The sequence below is a fragment of the Hemibagrus wyckioides genome, linkage group LG17 (genome assembly GCF_019097595.1).
Source record: "Hemibagrus wyckioides isolate EC202008001 linkage group LG17, SWU_Hwy_1.0, whole genome shotgun sequence".
NCBI lineage: Eukaryota > Metazoa > Chordata > Actinopteri > Siluriformes > Bagridae > Hemibagrus > Hemibagrus wyckioides.
Window position 1 is genome coordinate 11,725,510 of NC_080726.1, and position 20,356 is coordinate 11,745,865.

Here is a 20,356-nt window from a genome sequence, read left to right on the forward strand (position 1 = left end):
ACGCCTATTAAAATTGCTAAATCAATTAAACATTTCTGCTTGTTGAAGGACTTTACATGTTTTGTTCTCCTGAGATTGTTAATCCTGTATAATTCTCAGCAGTTCATACAGTGACAAGCTCAAGAGGTTACAAATCAGTAAACACAAACTCCTTGGCTCTGAAAATGATTTCCATTCCATCCACAGTTACTGTAAACTAATCATGGGTTTTAACGTATCCCTTTTAAATGAAGGCACCTTCTTCAAAATGAAGCTTTGAATAAAGAGAATGAAGCTTTTCCTGTAAAACTGTTTGAAGTACAGCTCCCGTGCATAAATGTTTAGTGTCAGTGAATATATTTCCTGGTTGTGTTTACTCAAAGTCAAACAAGCCTTGAAAACTCGGCTGTTGGGAGGCTGCCCAGTGATTAAGTGCCCTGGGCATCGGGACGCTTTTTGTTATTTCCTAATTTCAAGGTAGTGACAGATCTGGGAACAGTGGGAGGGCCATGTGGAGCACACTCTCACGGAAAGAGAGACCAGTTGCAACTAGTTGTGTTTGCTCATCTGAAGCCAGATTGTACAGAGATCAGGAGACGCATTAGCTGTGTTCAGCGACCCCTTTGATTATCCACATGTTCAACATTTCCCACACATCTGTGCTACAGTGTAGAACTCTCAGCAGAGTAGGTTGAACCTTGCAAACAAGTAATGTTCCTGTAAAATATGATGTTCTACTATGGAATGTTTAGTGTGTTAATATGATTAGCTATGATTAACATTAAAATGGCAGGCATGAAAATAATATGAGGAAAGAGGAAATGCCTAAGTATTTGGTGGCGTTCTTGGCTTGAGAGCTGTAGGAGAAAAAAGCTGGAGCTGTGCCTGACCCTGGATACACTCTTCTGTTACATGAATCCTCAGAGACTACTCTAAATCCAGTATCAAGGTGAGCGTCTCACAGTGGATAACACGAATGCTCTCATGTCTTTTATCCAGATGAGGAACAGTAGTCTTAAATTAAAGGAATGTATTCCTTCAGTACTCTATAGTACATCGTTATGTATTCCATCTTGTATCTATTTTTCCACATCTCAGTGAAGCATGTCAGTTGCACATTTTCTGCTTCAAATTTTTCCGGTCTATGTGCTCTCTTAGAACTACTGATTCAAAGTCTCTTCATAAAGAGGAAAGTACAAAGCGAGCTATGAAAAGGTTTACGTTAGAACCAGAACACTGAAAATGGTCACAATAACCTAGCTATGGAAAGAGAACGTGAATGAGTAGAATTTGGTGTAAAACTCCAGTGGAATTGTTCGCGCTGCTGAAATCAAAGACATTCCGGCTCATCTGTGCTAGCTCTCCTAGCGGCATCTTTGTGAGGCTCCCCCTGTGTACTTCTCATGTTTTATTCACAGCCTGTGAGAGGACTGAGGCTTTGAAGACCGCTGAACTGTTCAGCATATACATCTCCTGGTTTACTTTGCACAAAATAATAGCTACAGGTCATGACAGTTTTACTCAATCTGATTTTTAAGACCAAGTCTAATTCTGGCCATCTCTACAAAATCCTTACCTTATTTGTTCTGAGCAGAATTAGTGAGGAAACGGGGTTTAGAAAAAAAAAATACAAGAGGAATTTCTTCCAGCCCACACACTCTAAGGGAGGTGATCAGTGAGAAGCACAGGCTGGCTGTCGTATGGCTAGAGCGATGTCATTTGCTTCATCCAACTGCATGTGGCTAAATTCAAATACCAGCCGTGTGTTGAGGGCTTAGATTTATCCCATAGACATCTGCTAGCTATGATTCAGGTCCAAGGATTTAAACTGTGGCAAAGTTACATTTCATCCAACCCACTGAGAATGCAGAAGTGGTTCTTTGGCCTATCAAGGCTTCATACTGACATTTTGATTTTTGCGAATGTTTTCTGTGCTTGATACTTTAATATTGTGATTTCAGACGGCTTGTCTTTGTATTTACAGGATTATAGTGTACAGCATTACAGATATGATAGATTTGATGATGGCTTTAACATGTGGGAAAGATGTGTTGGACTGTGGTAGACAGTCTGTGTGGATGTGTTAAAGCCTGATCTTAACAATTACAGAATATTCCCTGAAAACAAAATCATGAAACAGATTCTTATGAACAATCCTTAACTGTTGCAGAACAGATATTTTCATCTGAAATCACTGGAGCCTGCTAGTATATTATTTATGTCTTATCTCCAGCTTCCAGTTGTTTTTCAAGCAACATCTCATGCTGTGCTAACACAAGCTATGGCTTGTTATGTGGCAGTACATGGATGACACAAGATAATACTTTTCAACACAAAACCTCACTGTGCTAAAGTGTAATATAAGCAGATAAAAAAGCCTGTTTGTTGTTGCATTTTACTTGTACTGAGAAAAAAAATGCTAAGCTAAAAAACGCTAAGCTACACTAAACTGGGGATGAGCATTTAGCTAGCTAGCATGTCTGTGCACTTTTAAACAGAGATTTTGCTAACTCCATGTAACATTTGGGCTGATTTTTATCATATTATTATGATTATAGCTATAATCTTTAAGCACAAACAGAGAAATTTCGTAGTTTAATATTTCTTATAAACCTTTAATCTATAAATCTCTAAGTAAAGGTATAAGATTTTCTAATAAACTTCTAAACATGTTACATGTTATTATATTATATATTATATAATATAATATAATAATATATAATATAATATTATATTATATTATATTATATTATATTATATTATATTATATTATATTATATTATATTATATTATATTATATTTAAAAATGATGAGTATTGACCTTTTTGTTTTACCCACACAAAGGATATTCTGCAGGGTGTACCAAAAGTCTCCATATATAGGAGAACCCCCAGGAGACACACACACCTTTTTTCTTTTTTTTTTGAAAAATGTCTTCCAATTTGTTTTACTTTTTTATGGTATATATTTTTCAGATAGTCATTAAGAATTATATAAGAAGCATGTATTTCAATCAATCTCATGGCTGGATTGGGAATCTGTTGCAAGGTTGTGATGAACTTGAACGGGAAACGCATCACACACATAAACACATCACACATGACACTGTTGTCATACTGGGAGCCAAAGATGGGAGAGACGTCTGTGTGTGTACAAAGAAATGGCAATCGTATAGAGGATGTTTTGTAAATAATGTATCATGCATTTTAGGCAATACCTGCTTTACATGCTGCATACATGTTCTCATCTTCTCTGAACATGTGAAACTTATATAGTATATTAGCCACTGACACAGAGACATTCAGCAGCTGACAGTTAGTGATAACACTCTTATTCTCCTAATGCTTGTGCGAGAAATGTCTGCTATCATTTACACTCTCAAAGTGTAGGTTATCATTTCACCTCAGAATGTCAGCTAGCTAGTTAAGCTGACAGTTTTGTTAGCTAGCATTTAAAATAGAACATTTCTCTGTTATAAATCGACTGATCCCGACCTGTTCCGATCAAAACATTATGGTATCCTTTAGGTCTTTAAATGTGACCAGTTTTAACTGATTTTATGACTAAGATTTTTCAAAGGGATCTAAGTGGAAAGCAAAACAAATTAAAGTAAGGGGGAGAAATAAAGGGAAGAGACACTAAGTTGCTATTTTATTGCATGTGAAGAATCAGATAAACTGGCAACCCAGCGTATTTGTGTGCAGGAGAGAATAAGTAATGTTTTTAATATGCTGAATAGAGCTGTACTATACTAAAGCTTTGGGGATCATAACTCACTCTGCTCAGACTATGCAATGAATTTGGAAACACTTGAAATTCACTGGCCCCGAAGATTGCAGTGCACTGAATTAGCAGCTGAACATAGCCACGCTTGTCTCAGGTCTGGGCTGTACTGTATACATGTGAGTCATATCTTCCTAAAAGCTATCCTTTTTCATGCTTGATGTCATTTCTTTAGCTCAGAAAGTACCTTGAGTCTGTCAGGTTTGTGCTGAAGAGGGAAAAGAGCGACTGGCTCACCATGTCCTTCCACAAGCAGTGTGCTTTGTTGGACTTACCAGAAATCTGACTCCTGTGGGAACCTGCGTGTTCAGGTGTATATGCATTCACACATGCCTCTTAGCAGCGATGAGCGTGTTCAGGGGGAAAACAATGTTTCTTACTTATCAGTGTTTCTGACTCAATTAATATAAACAAAAAAATTTACCTGTGGTTCCTCCTATACTTTGTTCCTGTAACTAGCAGAGGTGGGTAAAATAATCCAGTTAAAAATTGTTTAGTGAAAAATGTTTAGTGAAAAACCTTTTAAAATAGTGACTGGGCCAAAGCTGGCATTCCACATTATCACAGCTATTATTTTTGACAGTTGGAGTTTTCCACTGGTTTCATCCATAAATTCCTGTGGCTCAGGCTTTGTAGATGTTAATGCGACAGCAAGGTGAATTAGTGAGACCGTCATGTAACACTTGACCTTATTGGTATTTCACCAGTATATAGCAGGTAACAGCAATAATCAGGTAACTGAAATAATAGGTACTAAACAGAACAAGTTCCTATAAGAATTTGAAAAAATGTATACGGTCAAATAGAATTTACATATTAAAATAACATTTTTCCATTGACTTGAAAAAGGAACAAATACCACAATGACACTATGCTTAATCAAATAGTTAGGAAAGTAAATATGATATGATAATAAGCAGACTTTGTGAAGTGTTAAAAACTTAGGGTCAAGTTGCGTATTTTTACTATGGTGTGAATTTTTCATTTTGTTTCACCAATTAGTCAGTATAAATCTATAATGTGAGAAAGTTTAAGGCCCTGAACTTGCATTTTAAAATGCTCTGGTGATTTCACAGTCATGTTGCACGTGTTGAACAGTAATAGATTTGGCACAGAGGCCATATTGGAGAAGGAGATAATTTGAGGGATTCACACACACACCCCACCTTTTAGAAAGGGTCATGATCCTTTCCAAGGAAATGAGAAAATGAGCTCCTAATGTCAGTAGCGGGCTTCTGGGCGGGAATGCCGGGTCAGATCGGGGGCTTTCTGGCTAGATCAGAGTTCAGCACTGTTTACATTACAACACAGGATATTTCTTGCAGGGCGGCCAAACCGGCTTGCCGTTCCCAGGCTCCCCGCTCTCAGCCTCACAGAGCCTTGAAAAGGAGCACAAGCACTCTCTTTTTCTCTCATTCCCTCTCCTCTGTTTGCCTCCCTCTCTCACTCCTTTACACTATCCCTTGCCTAGTCCTCTAGGGTCAAAGCCATTTGTGTTGTGCTGATTTTCCTTTTTTTAGTTCACACAGACTCAAGAATTAGTCGTTATTAACAATTAAGCAACTCAAATGAGCAAAAGCTATTTTTTGGTCCTGGGGGACAGTACATTCAGTGTCTGAAGTGAACAATTTATAGTGTTTTACCTGTAGTCAACTTAAAATGTTATTCGGCGTCTTCAGACTGAACCACCTGGGAAATGTCATTGAGGTCAATTTCATAATGCTATAATCTGGATAATGCCAGTACTGAGTTTGACCATATAATGTGGTAAAGAAATGTGGAAAACTGTAAATGTTGTGCAGTACCAGTACTGATAATAGTGTCAGAAATAAAACAACAAATTAAGCAAAAATGAGAGAAACGTGCATTTCCATATTGACTGTGGAAGGGTAAAAGTTCCGTTAAAAATATACTGTAATGTAAAATATACTGTCCATATCCTACATGTTTTATACTCAGTGTCCATCAATCAACAGCAAAATGTTTTTACTCCCCTATTAGTAATTATATCAAGTTTTATCTCTACTAATACTCTCTCGACTCTCCTAATTTTATGAGTTTGTCTTTTTGTTTAATGGTGTAAAGAGTTCTGCCTGATACTTCAGCACGCTGTCAATAAGCTGTGATTTCCCCTGTGCGCACTGTTCAATCATCACCCTGACGAAAATATAAACATGACTCATACAAGTGAGAACAAATTATTAATTAAAGTTTGTGAGGGAGAGAGTGCACCATCAAACTCACACTGGTAGCCTTCATCGGATGGAGAACACTACATATATTTCGGCTGTGATTTTTTTAAAAATCTTAAAGCATACTTTTAGTTTAGAAGTAAACTGTTTGATCAGAAGCAAAGATAAAACTATTATACAGATAAATTATAGTATAATATAATATGTACGGAATAAAACTAAGTGGGGTATGTTGCCAAAGACACATACTGAAGGTGGTGTGATGGCATGACACAAAGCAGAATAGCTTTAGAAAGTAACAGTTATGCCACCGCAGTTGAGCAATTACTGCAATTTCTTTTTAATATATGTACAACACATTGTCTTTTTTTTTTTTTAGCTATTTGTATTTCTATTTATGCAAAGCACATGATAACACATATCATTAGAGACAGTAAATACATCTTGGTTTGAAGTTAATAAGACATAACTTACATCTTATTACCAAGAAATAACAAAAGAATTAGTAATAGCTTTAGCTTTACCTCTGACTGAGCACTGACACTGGAGACTCCTTCCATAAATGTTAAATAAACACCAAAAAACTATTTATTCTTTGTTAACCCTTTTTAATTTATTATTTTTGCATTTGTTTGTTATTACTCTTAGACTATGTGGAAATCCCTGTGAATTACCTGTTATTATTATAAACAGTAATATTAGAACGAGGAATTAATATAAACCTGCGATTTGTCTTGCAGCCAAAATTGCTGTTAGACTGCTGTTGTAGAAAATAAGCACTTTCTGGCTAATCATTCAAGTAAATATACTAAAGATACTGTTATTTACACAGGCAGTCTATCCTTCTATTTCTTCATGAACATTTGAGGTTATTCTATAGTCTGTGTGTGCTATTTGACTCCAGCTTGCAGTTCTGCTACTTAATTGTGACCTGTGTTTGTTTGTCTGCCTGGAAGCGTGTATATGTACACCGTGTGTGCTTGATATCCAGACTGGTGTCAACTCTAATGAACAGTTCAGCTAGTTACAACTCATTATTGTTCCTAGGTAGAACTTTTATTGAAGACCAGTTGGTTTTTAATTGTTCTTCAATGAATGTTAGATCAGGAAAGAAAAATTCCTATCTGAAAAAAGAAATCCCATTCACATAAAACCTGCTCATAATCGAAGCTATGTGCCGTTTTGTCATGGATTTTTTCTCTCTGATGATGTGCAGATTCCACACAATTCTGTGTAGTGTGAAACTGTATTCTTATATTAAAAATATAGTAGTCATATATTAAACATTTATTGACTTCCCAATCTGGCCTTAGACTTTATTAAGGGAGTGAGATTCGAGTAAACTGTTCTCTGTTCTTTTCTTAGTAAAGGGAAATGGAATTATTTTCCGTGCTAGATGCACACAGGCTACAGAATCCGTAAATAGAGATAACATAACAATCTAGTAATTTATTACTATGACTAAATGAAATTAAGATTCTGAACTAGTAAAGGAAATATATTTTTTTACATTAGACTTTTAATGTGAGTGTTTTATATGCACATATTTTGTAATTTTGGGTTTAGTAGTCTGTCTTGCTGTTTAGAGTAGTTTCTCGGTTTTTGTTTGATGGGATTGGTTTCTAAGAATATTCTTGCATTTTTAGCAGATTTCATGCCTCTCTGAGTGGAGGGGTTAAGCTCTGTGAGATGCACACAAGTCTACTTTGTTTACCAAATCAATTTCAAAATTAGGCCAAGTATGGTGAAAGGATTGTGGCTCCTGTGTTTTTGAGCAGAGAACATGTTTTTGCATATTGCTTTTTTTATTTGTTTCATGGCTTCAAGAAGCTGAAACTTGGTTGTAGACGAAAGGGCTACATCAAGGTCATCTCTGCCATGACACACATGGCTGTCTATCTGAATATTCTGTCAAAGCTGTCAGGTCTGTGTGCTTCAGTGTGCTGTGAAATAGGATAACACAAACTGAAGGCAGTTTTTATTTTTACACTTTATGGCTTTTTTTTTGAGTTCTTAGCTTAACATTTACATCACTATGTCTTTGAATGCAGACTCATATGTCTTTATTTCTTATGATTGTTTAATCAGTCAAACCAGACAGTTTAACATTTGTTGAGTTCAACTGGGAAATTCTCTTGACCTTATTTGTGTGTCATTATCAAAAGGTAATTTGTTCATATCCAGTAACCTGGACAGAGCCTTGTCTGGGAACCCTCGGCCAAAGAAAGGAGAATTCACCACTGATGGTACACCAGTTTATTCACACACTCACCCACTCCTAGGGGCAGTTTACTGTCACCAAACCACTGACCTGTATGCTTTTGAACAATGGAAGGAAACCAGATAACTCAGTAGAAGCCCATGTGAAAGAACCATGTGAAAGAACAACCAACACCAAGAACATGTGAAACTTTTCACAGTAACACGAACTCCATACATACTGAATAATATGCTTAAGGATGACTGAATAATATAAATAATAAGGTGTACAAATGTTAAATTCATTCATTAGTTAGCACTTAGCAAATTAAGGCAGCAGTGTGCTACATAGTCCCATCCTTTGGCCTCCTGGAACCCTATGTGACTACGCTAAGAAATGGTAGCTAATGTAATAATATATTGCAAACTAATTAGCTAATTAAGTGCATTAAGACATATGTGTAACATTGTGTTTGTGACTACATTGTTGGCAAAGAGCTGAGATACTTGCAGTGCACATAAAATATAATATTTGAACCTGGCTCTTTATTTTCTCTCTTGTTTAATCACAAGGTGATCGCAAGCTTTGTTAGACAAAAAATGTTTTACCATCAACCAGATCACACCTCAGCTAATGTGTGTAGTGCAGCAGGCAGTGGGATTCGGAAGTATGCTCTGTAGTTACATTGTCGAGGTTACAGTGAAGGGCATATTGCGATAGTCAATATACGAGTAGTTTTTCTTCTTTTCAGGGTTGTTGAACCTGCTTGTCTCCTGGGCAACTATAAATAAAAAAGTGAATATCACGGACATAAAATCTGCTTGTACCGGGCTAGTAATTTATCCATGCCAGAACTGCCTAATGCAGTGGGACTTGAACGTGTTAGCGGTCCTGTGACAGTTCAGTTTTATGTAATCTTTGTACTGCTGGTATAGAAGTCAATTGTTAATACAAATATATAATTTGTACATGTATTTTCACATAATTCCAGGTTCTGTTCACAATTGTTGGAAATACTGCAGGAGGAGAGAAAATTATAGATTGCCTGGAGAAGGAGCACCTTGAAAATCAACCATGAAATCCATCAAATCCATAGCATTTCTTTCTGAATCAGTCGACAACTTGGTATTAAGCACTAAAATGGAGACTCAAACCTGTATTTAGCTCAAGTGTGAACATCTTGTTTTGTTGCCAGAGAACTATTTCAGAGATTTTTCTAACCATCACAGTAAACTGCTGAAGACAGCCACTGAAGACTTCAAGTCTAGCTTATACATTTACATGATAAGGATTCACCATATTCAAAGAAATAATGTCAATAACACGAAGCACTGTAGATCCTGCAAGTCTCTGACATTTTATTATTTTCATAGATCTACATTTGCAAGGTTTTTAATAAAGGATGTAATTTAATGCCACAGCCTGGATCACAGTGCCAGAACACATTGCTTTGAGTGATTGTGTAATCAGTGCATTGCATTTCTACAGCCTTAAACGACCTCACATTAAATCTACATGAAGGAGCACTTTAAAAAAAAACAATGCAAATGGATTTACAGGCAAATTTATATGAAGCCTACGTCTACAGAATGGACAGGGCTGCTATATTTAAAGCTGTAAAACAGGATAAATGATTGAAATTCTTCTTAGTATCTGTTGTAACCCTGCTACATCTGTTTTGCACTGACCTGATTAAACAGGACCATGTAGAGAGTCATTCATATTGCACAACCTATTTCCTGAAACCCTATTAATCAGCGTTAATCATCTGACCACTGCTGTCACTGAGCCAGTGTGAACGTCTTACTATTTCAAAGTGAAGGATACACTTTTTTTTCTTTTTTTTTTACAAGCGTGTGAACACAAGTGGTCTTGTTCAGGGAGCTGGGCAAGTCAGGAGGTGCTGGGGGAAAAAAAATGAACAAGCACTAGTAAGATGGAGGAATTTGAAGGAATTCTTCACTCGAAAAAAAAACCTGTAAATGTTTCCAGAGGCAGCTTGCAGTATTCAAATGTGTCTAACTGTCTAACTAGATCCTAATCGTTGCTGATCATGTGGGGATTATGGAGTAAAGAATTCTGTTAAGATAAAGCAGAGCTGAAGGTGGGGGCGGATGGTGAAGGCAGAGGAAGGAGAGGCAAAGGAGATGGGTGAAGACTCACAGCTGGAATGCTGCATGTTTGTGTTGTGAGGTGACAGTGTCAGCTCCTGGCAAGCCTGAGCTCTGGCGCCTGCTGCCCTCAGCCTCCCTTTCAAACACACAGACCCTCTGCTGTTCTCTCCTTCTCTCCCACTCTTTCCTTCTACCCTCTCTCTCTCTCTCTCTCTCTCTCTTTCTCTCTCTCTCTCCCCTCTTTCTCCTATCCTGTGCCCTCACTAGAGATCAGCTAAGGATCCAGCCACTCAGACTCCATCATTCTCTATTCTTCATTATTATAAAGAATTATCATCTCCATATTGTCTTTCACTATAGATTTGCTCAGAATTTTATACATTCTATTTTTTATTTCATCTATTCCATATGTACAATTGTCAAATTTCTCTGTAATGAGAATGTAAGGGAAAGGTATTAGGGCAGCCATTTCAGGTCTTTAATTTTTCCTTCTGGCAAAAATCCATAACCGATTTATATAACCCTACAGTAGAGGGTTTACCTTTTAGTGTATGTAGAACCAAGCAGAACCCATATGGTTTGTTAGGTTGGGTAGACCCTTAAAGGCTTTATGTAGAACCTAACCTTAACATTTTGAACATATGTATATGGATTATTTAGTTTTCCCTCTTGGTAAACTTTTACTGACTTAGGTTCAAAGTAAAACCTAGGAAAATAAGAAACCTTATCTATCCAAATAAGCCTTAAACAATTTTTTTTTTTCTAAAAATGTACACTTTCAGAAAAAGAGGTTAAATTTAGAATAAGTGAACGTTATTCATTTTTCTGCCTGGGTGAAGAGCAGTGTTTTCCTCACAGAGAACATTTCAAGTAGAAGCCCTTGAAAGATAAGAAACCTTAACTAATCAAAGAAGCCTTAAAATTCCTTTCTTCTAATCTTTGATTTTTCCCCTATTTGCTCCTTAATTTAGTCCTGGCTAATTCCCACCCACTACCTAGCTCTTCTTATCATGTGACAGTTGCCAACCGAAGAGCGTAACACGCTAACACGTGCTTCCTCCCAGACACATGAAGCCTGCAAACTGCAAACTGCTGATCATGCTGTGAAACAAGGCTGCTTTAACACATTTGGAGGAAGATAGATAACTCGCTTTATTAATCTGAGAGGAAATCGCTTTCCGCCTTCCACCTTCTTTGACATAGATGAGCTTGCAGACAGCTACTATTGGCTGGTGTTGTTGTGATTGACAGGTCAGCATGAGCATGCCACCCCTCTCACCCAGAGAACACAGACAATTTTGCTCACCTGAAAATCTGAACGAAGCGCTTGTGCTTTCAAGTGCTTCTCTGTTTCAACACTCAGAAGCCAAGAGTGTAGAATTTTTAGTGAAATAAAATTTTAAATGTATGTCTTTATCAGCTTTCCCTCTGGTTTGTCCTCATCTAAAGTGATCCCACAAAGGACCTTTTTAAGAAGCTTAAAGAACATTTAGTTAAATAACTTTAACTATCCAATGTATACATTTTAATAAAAAAAATGCAAACAATAAAATGTTAGAAACTTTCTGAGAGTACAAGTCGTTGTATAATTCTGACGTGCCGTTCATGCACTGATATAATTCCACCACATCCTGTGGCTCTGCAGCAGAGCATCTATCCTGTGTTTTTATTCAGATCAGCACGCGATGTTTCTTTATGTACACTGCGCATCAGTTTCAGCAGAGCAGCATGCTATAGAGAGAAGAGTACTTAGTGTGTTCTGTGATAAACAAGTGTGTTTATCCTGCATCCCCTAGCTCAAGCTCCAGTGTCAGTTTGACTTGTTGACTCATCAAAAAGAAGAACCTGTTCTGTCTGGTAGCTGTCAGACCTGTAACGGATGGCAGTGCTGGGGCGAGTAGCCTGCAGGCAGCTCGCTGAGAGTTTTACTGACTCTATATTCCTCTCAGCAAGCTCAAATCTAACGTAATCATTAAACATGCTACGGTACATGCCCGTGTTTAAACTGTGATGCTGCATTCCTCTCGTAACTGTTCTAATGGACAGTGTGTGTATGTGTGTGCATGTATTTGTGTGTGCATGTATATGTGCGTGTATGTGGGTGTGTGTGTGTGTGTGTGTGAAAAACAAGTGAAATAGGAACATTCCTTCCTCACTCCCACTCCCGTTCTCCCCCTCTGCTCATTGCTGCCACCCCACCCCCTGTTTCCTTCCTGTTCTTATTTTAGAATTTATTGGATGTTTTTTTTCTCTACATCCGGCAACAAAGAGAGGATTGTGCCATATCCTAACTACACACTCTTCCGTGGCAAGGAAGGGGCATGATCAAATATTTTCACAAAACAGTTAAATGTTCCTCCACACACACACACACACACACACACACACACAAACACACACACACACACACACACACAGTAAAACCATGATAGAAAGATTTACCTCAGCTTTTATATATCAATACTTCATGATGTTGAAGCTAATTATATCTCCCACATGTTTCTTTGCAAATATTTGTTTTAAGCTTGGTAATGCTGAAGCAGTGTGGTCAAACTCGGGCACAAATCAGCATTCAAACTATTGCACTTGATTCATGTTTAGTGTCTGTGTGAATCTTCCTTTGAACTTGCTGTAAGTATTTTTTTTGTCTCTGAAATGTACACTCAAGTATTCTAACATGGATTCAATTTAATAACTGATTTGGGTTTATATTTAGACACACTTTTGAAATGTATAATGCAAATATTTCAATATAATGAACATGTTTTAGGTATAACTGTAGGATGCTATTTATAGAGGGCCAGAGGACATCCTGTGTTCTGTAGAGAATAATTTGTGATCTATTTTTATCATAATTATCTAGATTCAGGATACAGTATAGTTATCATAAATCACCCTTGTGACGTTTTTTGGTCTGCACTGGCACGGTGCCTGATATAATGTGTGACACATTTGTAAGGCAGTATAAGGACAGCCGTCTTCTTTCTTATTATCTAACCATGTATCTTATTTTGACTTAATCCCAAGGTAATATCACAAGGTTTTTCTTGTACAGGTTATCTGCATGTCTTGAAGCTAACATTTTCTTTACTGTTTTGTTTAACAGTATTTGTGTGTGTAAGGGAACACTGGGTCGGTTGCCACACTTTTCAGTCTGGCTGTCATATCTCTTGAATAATTAAGCAATATCACATGAGGAAGAGTGCAGTTGTAGTGAATATCTGTATGGCTGTGATACTCTGCTGATATTCAGTACAACGGTATGAAAATGCTTTTATACAAACCTAACAATTCTTAAACAAGAAATGAACATTATTAATATTCATTATTGCTATTATTAATTCCTATTATTCCTGACATTTCATATATAATATATACACGTATTTTAAATGTTATTTGTATATAACCATGGGGCATTATGCAGAAATTGAACCCCATCATGGTTTTGGTTGCACAATCGTTATACCTTCTATTAAACGTTTAAAAATAAGAACATAATGACATTAAGATATATCCTGAGTGAAAAAATAGACAACATTAATAGAATTCAGAAATGATTAAATCCAAATGAAGTTAGTGGATAAATCTTTTATGCAAACCAAGTTCATAAATAATGTAGCTGGTGAAAAAAGTTATATATAACATTCATGCACCTTTGTATAACCTATGCTTTGTGTATTTATTTATTTCACATACTAATTAAACATAATGCAGCATTACATACACATACTGTGTCTATCAGTACATTGCATAGCCTTCCACCATATAGAATATCGCTACCCTATGAAAAATAACACATAAGTGTATGCATATAATTAAATATACAGATGTAGACACACATGTACTGTATGTACAGAATAATAGACACATTATACATGTAAAGAGGAGAAGATTCCTGTTTGATAGGTGTGACAATCACATCATTGTAAATGTGACAACAATCCCCTCAGGAACATTGTGCTAAAAAGCATGCTAATTACCTCCACATTAAAAGAAAAGGTTCAAACAAAATTGTGACATTACACTCACTGACTTTTTCATTACTACATTGCCATCCAGAAATGTCATTCAGGACTCACTAAACTAATTCTAAAATTAGTTTGTGTGTAGAAAGTGATGAGCGAGTGAAAGTGATTGTGTACCCCCATACAGTGTAGCCAGCTAAATGTTTGAAACCATAAGCAAACAGATTACTGGTAAGTTATTTTATAATACAATTCACCAAGTTTACATTGACACATTGGCTGTCATCAGCTTTGACATAAACTCATTGTAATTCTAGTGTGCTGGCTAGATGCCCATAAGCTTGTTTATATCCTGACTGGTGGTTTTGTTATTATATTTAGTTTCTGAACGCATGCTTCATACAGCCACATTCCTTTCAGCATTACAGGTCTGGATAGTGAATAAGGGAATCGTGATTTGAAGATAACAGCATTCTTCTTGTTTGCAGATTCAAACATTGCCTCGATTTGTCTAAACTCATTCACTATACTGTATATACAGCACATGCTTCCATATACACTTAAAATCATGTGACATGTATTTTTATATTTGGCTTATTATGTACTCCGCAGGCATCAAAAGCAAAAGATCACTGAATAATCATGTTAATGCATCACTTTAAATATCATGTATTATAAACAAAAGAAGTACAGGACATAAGTAATACTGAATCTGCTCCTTCCCAGTAACTCTGTCTTTCTTTAAATGTTTATGTTCATATTTACTCATTTTTAGATTTATATTTTTATTTATCCAAAGCAACCCACTGTACAATTGCGCTGAGGAGATGAAGGTTATGGCCCAGAGCCAAAACCACTGAGACACTGCAGCCTCTACATACTGTATATTCTCTTGGTATTGGAAAAACAATGTTTTGCCTATTTATTATTTATATATGTGTGTATTTGTAAATCTAAACCACCATTAGCATGAGGTTAGCTAAAATAGCTGTAATTATTTTTTTCAGCTTTGAAATTACAATTATGTTTGCCCTTTTTAGTAAAGGGCAACACGTATAAGTCTGTTTCCTCAAACACAAACAATACATATAATCATCTAATAGTACATATACTCCTTGCATTAATTAGTTATGTTAAAGTCTACATATAAACCCAATTAGATTATAAACAAATCAATTTAATCTGAAATTTATCTTTTGTAGATTATTATACCTTATTCAAAGAATAAAAGGACAGAAAACATTACCTTAAAGCTCTGGACTAGGATACTTTGTTGAGGAATAGCGATTAATAATAAAATGCTAAAGATGCTCCTGTATCTGACATGGTCATAAAACAATCAGAAAGTCTCAGCTGGTATCGAATCTGTGCAGTATGCCTTTATCATGGCTGAAGAAAAGGTTGCTTACAGCAGCGCTTCTTAAAGTGGGTCATATGGAAGCATAGCTGGGGGTCTGTGATTGTTTTTTTAATTTTGTTTTTTTTTTTTTCACTTTTCTACATTGCTGGAAATCACAGCTTATTGTTATTATTTCTTGTTCCTCCTCTCATTATTTTTTATTATTTTTAATTATTATTATTATTATTATTATTATTACTATAATTATTATTGTTATTATAACTAATAAGAAAATTTAGTTTTTATAATTTTATAATTTTAAATGTTATTTTAATTTTAATTTTATATATATATTTATATATATATATATATATAGTGTTATTGTAGTTATTAGTACAATTGAGTGGTCACTTAATCTATAAGTTTATAAGTACTGCCAATATGAACCTAATGTGTACTGTTAAAATATAAGCTTAATATCTGAGTAAAATGTATTTTACAGTTAAAGGGGACATTGAGTACAAACAGTTTGAGAAGCCCTGGCTCTCATGTTGATCCTTTTTTAGATTCTTCTATTCTCTTAACCTCTTATTGTCTAAAGAATGGCCTTTATTAACTTTACTAGCTCTACCAAAACCAGCAACATAACTGAAAGCTAATGGGAAACTTTTGTTTGCTAACTGAACAAGAGTAAGAGAACCATTTATGGATCAGTTTGTCCCAATATGTACAGAACAATCATCTGGGTCTCACAAATGTGTGCTCAGGCCTGCATTAGCTACCGTCCGTATTCCTTGGTGGTGTTTCAGTTTTTCTGGAAATACAGTGGGGAAAGTGGGAAGATTTTTTTTTACTGAATCCTCAGCAGGATCACATGCTTTTACTTTATCTGGTTCACATGAAGCCCACGCACACATGCACACACACATACACACACATACACACTTACACATAAGCTCTGCTGAAACTGTTGCAACCTTGAACTCTCAGTGCCACTGTCAGAGCTTCCCTTGGCACAGTGTAAACACAGCTGTATAAAACTACCAAACACTGCTAACAGATTGTAATTGAACAGGACTACTGGAGTTGAGAAATCTAATACAACACTCCATGCTGTTTTTTGCCACTCTTGTAAATTTATTAAGCGTTTTTTTATTTATTTATTTTTACTAACTGCCATGATCAGGAGGCTCCATGCAGTTAAATATTTCATTGTATTTGTCTCCCCTCTGGGGTTGCCTGTTGTAGGATTAATACTAACCATGTTGGAGTGTCGAAGAAAAATAAACACAAGCCATAACAATGGGAAGTGAGCCACTGAATCCATCCAAATACAATATGTTTGCAGTTGCTTAGCCTATATAGATGAGCGGATTGATGCATGATGGAAGAAGAAACTGTTTTGTGTGTATACCTCCTCTTTTCCCATGTTGTTGGCTGGATTCAGTGGGACCTCTGCTGTGGTGTCTGCATGCCGCTGCCAATATTGAACTGCAGGCCTTACTCGGAATGTAAGAAGTGCGTGGGAGTCTACTGGGGTTCAATTTCTGCTGCTCGCTCTCTTTTTTCCCTCGTTGTGAAATCTTCTCATAATGTGCTCCTTTGTTAAACCAGCATCCTATTCAAGCCCATTCTATATATCTTATAGTAAAAACTATTACACCCAATACTGAAGTCATTCAACTGGATGTTGTCAGTTGTGGTGGGAAGAAAAGCCGAGACTAGACTTAAGTATTATTAAAAAATAAAAAAATAACTAAAGCACTTTAACTATGTTGGGAAAAATGTTTGATTTCTTATGACTGAAAATTGCCCTTTGGCAACTGTTATGCTTTTTCTTTCAGCAAAACCAGTTTCGGGAGCTCTGAATACATAAACAAGATGGCTGCTATTCCCATGGGAGACTTACCACATGCAGATTTCCATATGGAGGAATACAGCAATCATTTAATTATAGACAAAGGGAGCAAAAAAAAACCCCATTAACACACATTTACATATTCTATACAGTTATAAGGGCTGTATTTCTGAAACTTTCATTTCATGGTCTGCATTACAAAATTACATAAAATCTATGCATACTAAATATTGACACAATCAAGAAGGACAGTTTAAATAATCTTAGATTCCAAAGTTTGCTATTTTCTCTTATAATGCCATATAATGCTCATTATTTGATTTTAGCATAATAGTTTGCAGTCTTGACTGAGACAGCTGAGATGGCTCTAACAAAGTAAACAACACTCACTAAAATTTGGACAATATGCACTAGATTTTGAGGATGTAACTAAATACTAATACATTATTCAGAATGAACAGATAACATTTTCTAAACTGATACAAATTCTGATATGAACAAGTTAATTGTTTACTTTTCTTGCCGCACACTTTCACAAAGTATCTGGAGGTGTGCATTTGGACTGGGGTCTTGCAGGACACAACAAAAATGTCAAAACCAGGAGGATTTTACTGGCATGCAGGCATGAGCAGGCAGTCAGATATGACCCTTAGCTCTCAGATATGACAAAGAAAGACATGGGTTATGAACTTGAACGTGCAGCACTGTGTGATACATTTACATCAACTTTAGTAACTGCCTTTGAATTAGCCTACTAGTCTATTTATATTTTTTGGAAATAGAAGCAATAATATTCTTTGGAAAATGCCATGATCAGGAAAAAAAGCAAAACAAATGCTGCATGAGTGGGAACCAAAACTGTCCTACACACATCTATTATTAAGATGAATTATAAACTTGAGTGATATATCTAAAGTTGAGGAAATGTCTGAGCTGAAATTTACAGACAAATACATAAAAAAAGTCATTTCTTTTTAGGCTACACTTAACTAATCTTGAATCCAGGTACAGATCTGGATATTTGGGGCAGTAATACAGACACAGAAGTCATTAATTACACTCTAACTACATATGTAGAATCACTGAGATAGACTGGCATCTCATTCAGGACCCAGTTCCCACCTTCTTCCCAGTATTCCTAGGATAAGCTCCCACCAAGCCTGACCTGAGGACAACGGTGTTACTGAAAATGAATATAAACAGAATAATACAGAAACAAATTCAATGTATAGCCAAGTTGGGTAGGTAGAAATTTGCTTCTGGTGGGTGCTATTAGATCAATCCTAAATACCATGCTGATGTTAGAAGTGATTGTTTGCAGTTTCTATGGGGTATATATATATATATATATATATATATATATATATATATATATATATATATATATATATATTCACATTCATATTCATTTAGCTAGTGCCATGATTCATTTTGACAATACAGCACAGCTGCACTGTTGGATGAGAGCCAGATGTTGGTGAGAGAGAGAGAGAGAGAGAGAGAGAGAGAGAGAGAGAGCAGGAAACAGCTCGGCATGCCATAGGAGACTCTTTGAAAACAGGAAGGCAGCTTCCCTGCTTGTGAGCTGTTTCCCGTGGCAGGGAGATGGGTGGTGGGGAGGCACTGGGCTTCTGACGTCTGCTGGGAAAAGAACCTTTCACATAGGACTGGAAATGATCTTGTATGGACATACAGGAGAAAGGAACTGTTCACTGGAAGATATTCATTTCCTGTTTGTCACTCCTTATTATGGGCTAGGCAGACTTTTTTTCTCTTGCACGTTAAAACCTTTATCAAATAATAAATCTGTATTACTCTAACATGATTTTTAAACCAATTCTAGTACAAAACTAGTAATAAATGATTAGGGCTTGGGTAGAATTCTGTTTTCTTTGTGGTTATAACCAGAAGAAGTAATCATCCTTGGTATCAGTGATTGGTAAATAGTAAGTTCTCATTGCTGTGAGTTTCTTCCCCTCTGAGCGCACAGACCCCTGCTGGTTTCTCACATGGAAAGAGTGCTGGTTTAATTCACTAATCATCTACACTCTTTGTTGTCAGCATGCTGTAAAAAATATGATTTGCATTACGCCCCATACAAACACACACATACACACACACATGCAGATGGAATCTGCTGTTGCAACTAAAAACTCATATACACACTCACCTACTATCCAGAGTCACTCAGTCTCACATTAGCTCTCAGCTTTAGCAAGCCCATATTTGATTTCATTTTCACACACTTGCCAGAGCAGCATGTGGTCTGATTGAGATAAAGAGGAAGGGATTAGGTCCTGCTCTCAACGCTGATGAGACGTCTTTAGGAAAATAACTCTAATAAAACCAGATCAGCACTCTGCAAGTTTGTGTCTGATCAGGAACGTGTGCAGAGAAGAAGGCAGATCCTATGTAACAGTGGGAGGTCTTTCACCTCCTTCTTCTTTTTATTCTTGTTCTTTTTTTTTTTAAAATTCTGCTTCTTTTGCTATCCTTACTTTTCAGCTAATCTTTGTACACATTGCAGGGTGAGGTAGAGAATTGAAACAATGAAGACATGGAGAGATAAATACACAGAGAGAGCTGGACCAAGTGAGCTAGCAGAAAATGCAGACAACAATGAAACGAAACTCCGGCACAAAACACGAGTGCAGAAACTACCACTAAACCCAGAGAACACTGTGCTTTTGTAGCAGACATTGTACAAGAGATACTAAGGGGCTTTTGTTTTTGAATGTACTGTCTACTGGCTTGCCAAAATATTGAGCATTTAGAGGTCAGTGGAGCAAATTATTGCAGTTTTTCCATGCCAATGTCTTTGCTCTTTGAAAACTCTAACTGCTGTGATGAGACAGAGCTGTAATTGTGATTGTATCAATACATCTCAGAGTAAGTGACTGAGAAATAAGAGACTGTTAATTCTTAA

At 36.4% G+C, this 20,356-nt stretch overlaps 1 protein-coding gene across 1 annotated transcript in view; it reads left to right on the top strand.

Annotated features, from left to right (window-relative positions):
* Positions 1 to 20,356, top strand: part of zmp:0000001236 (mastermind-like protein 2) — a 44,895-nt gene that overhangs the window by 1,553 nt on the left and 22,986 nt on the right. The gene's annotated exons all lie outside the window — the stretch shown is intronic.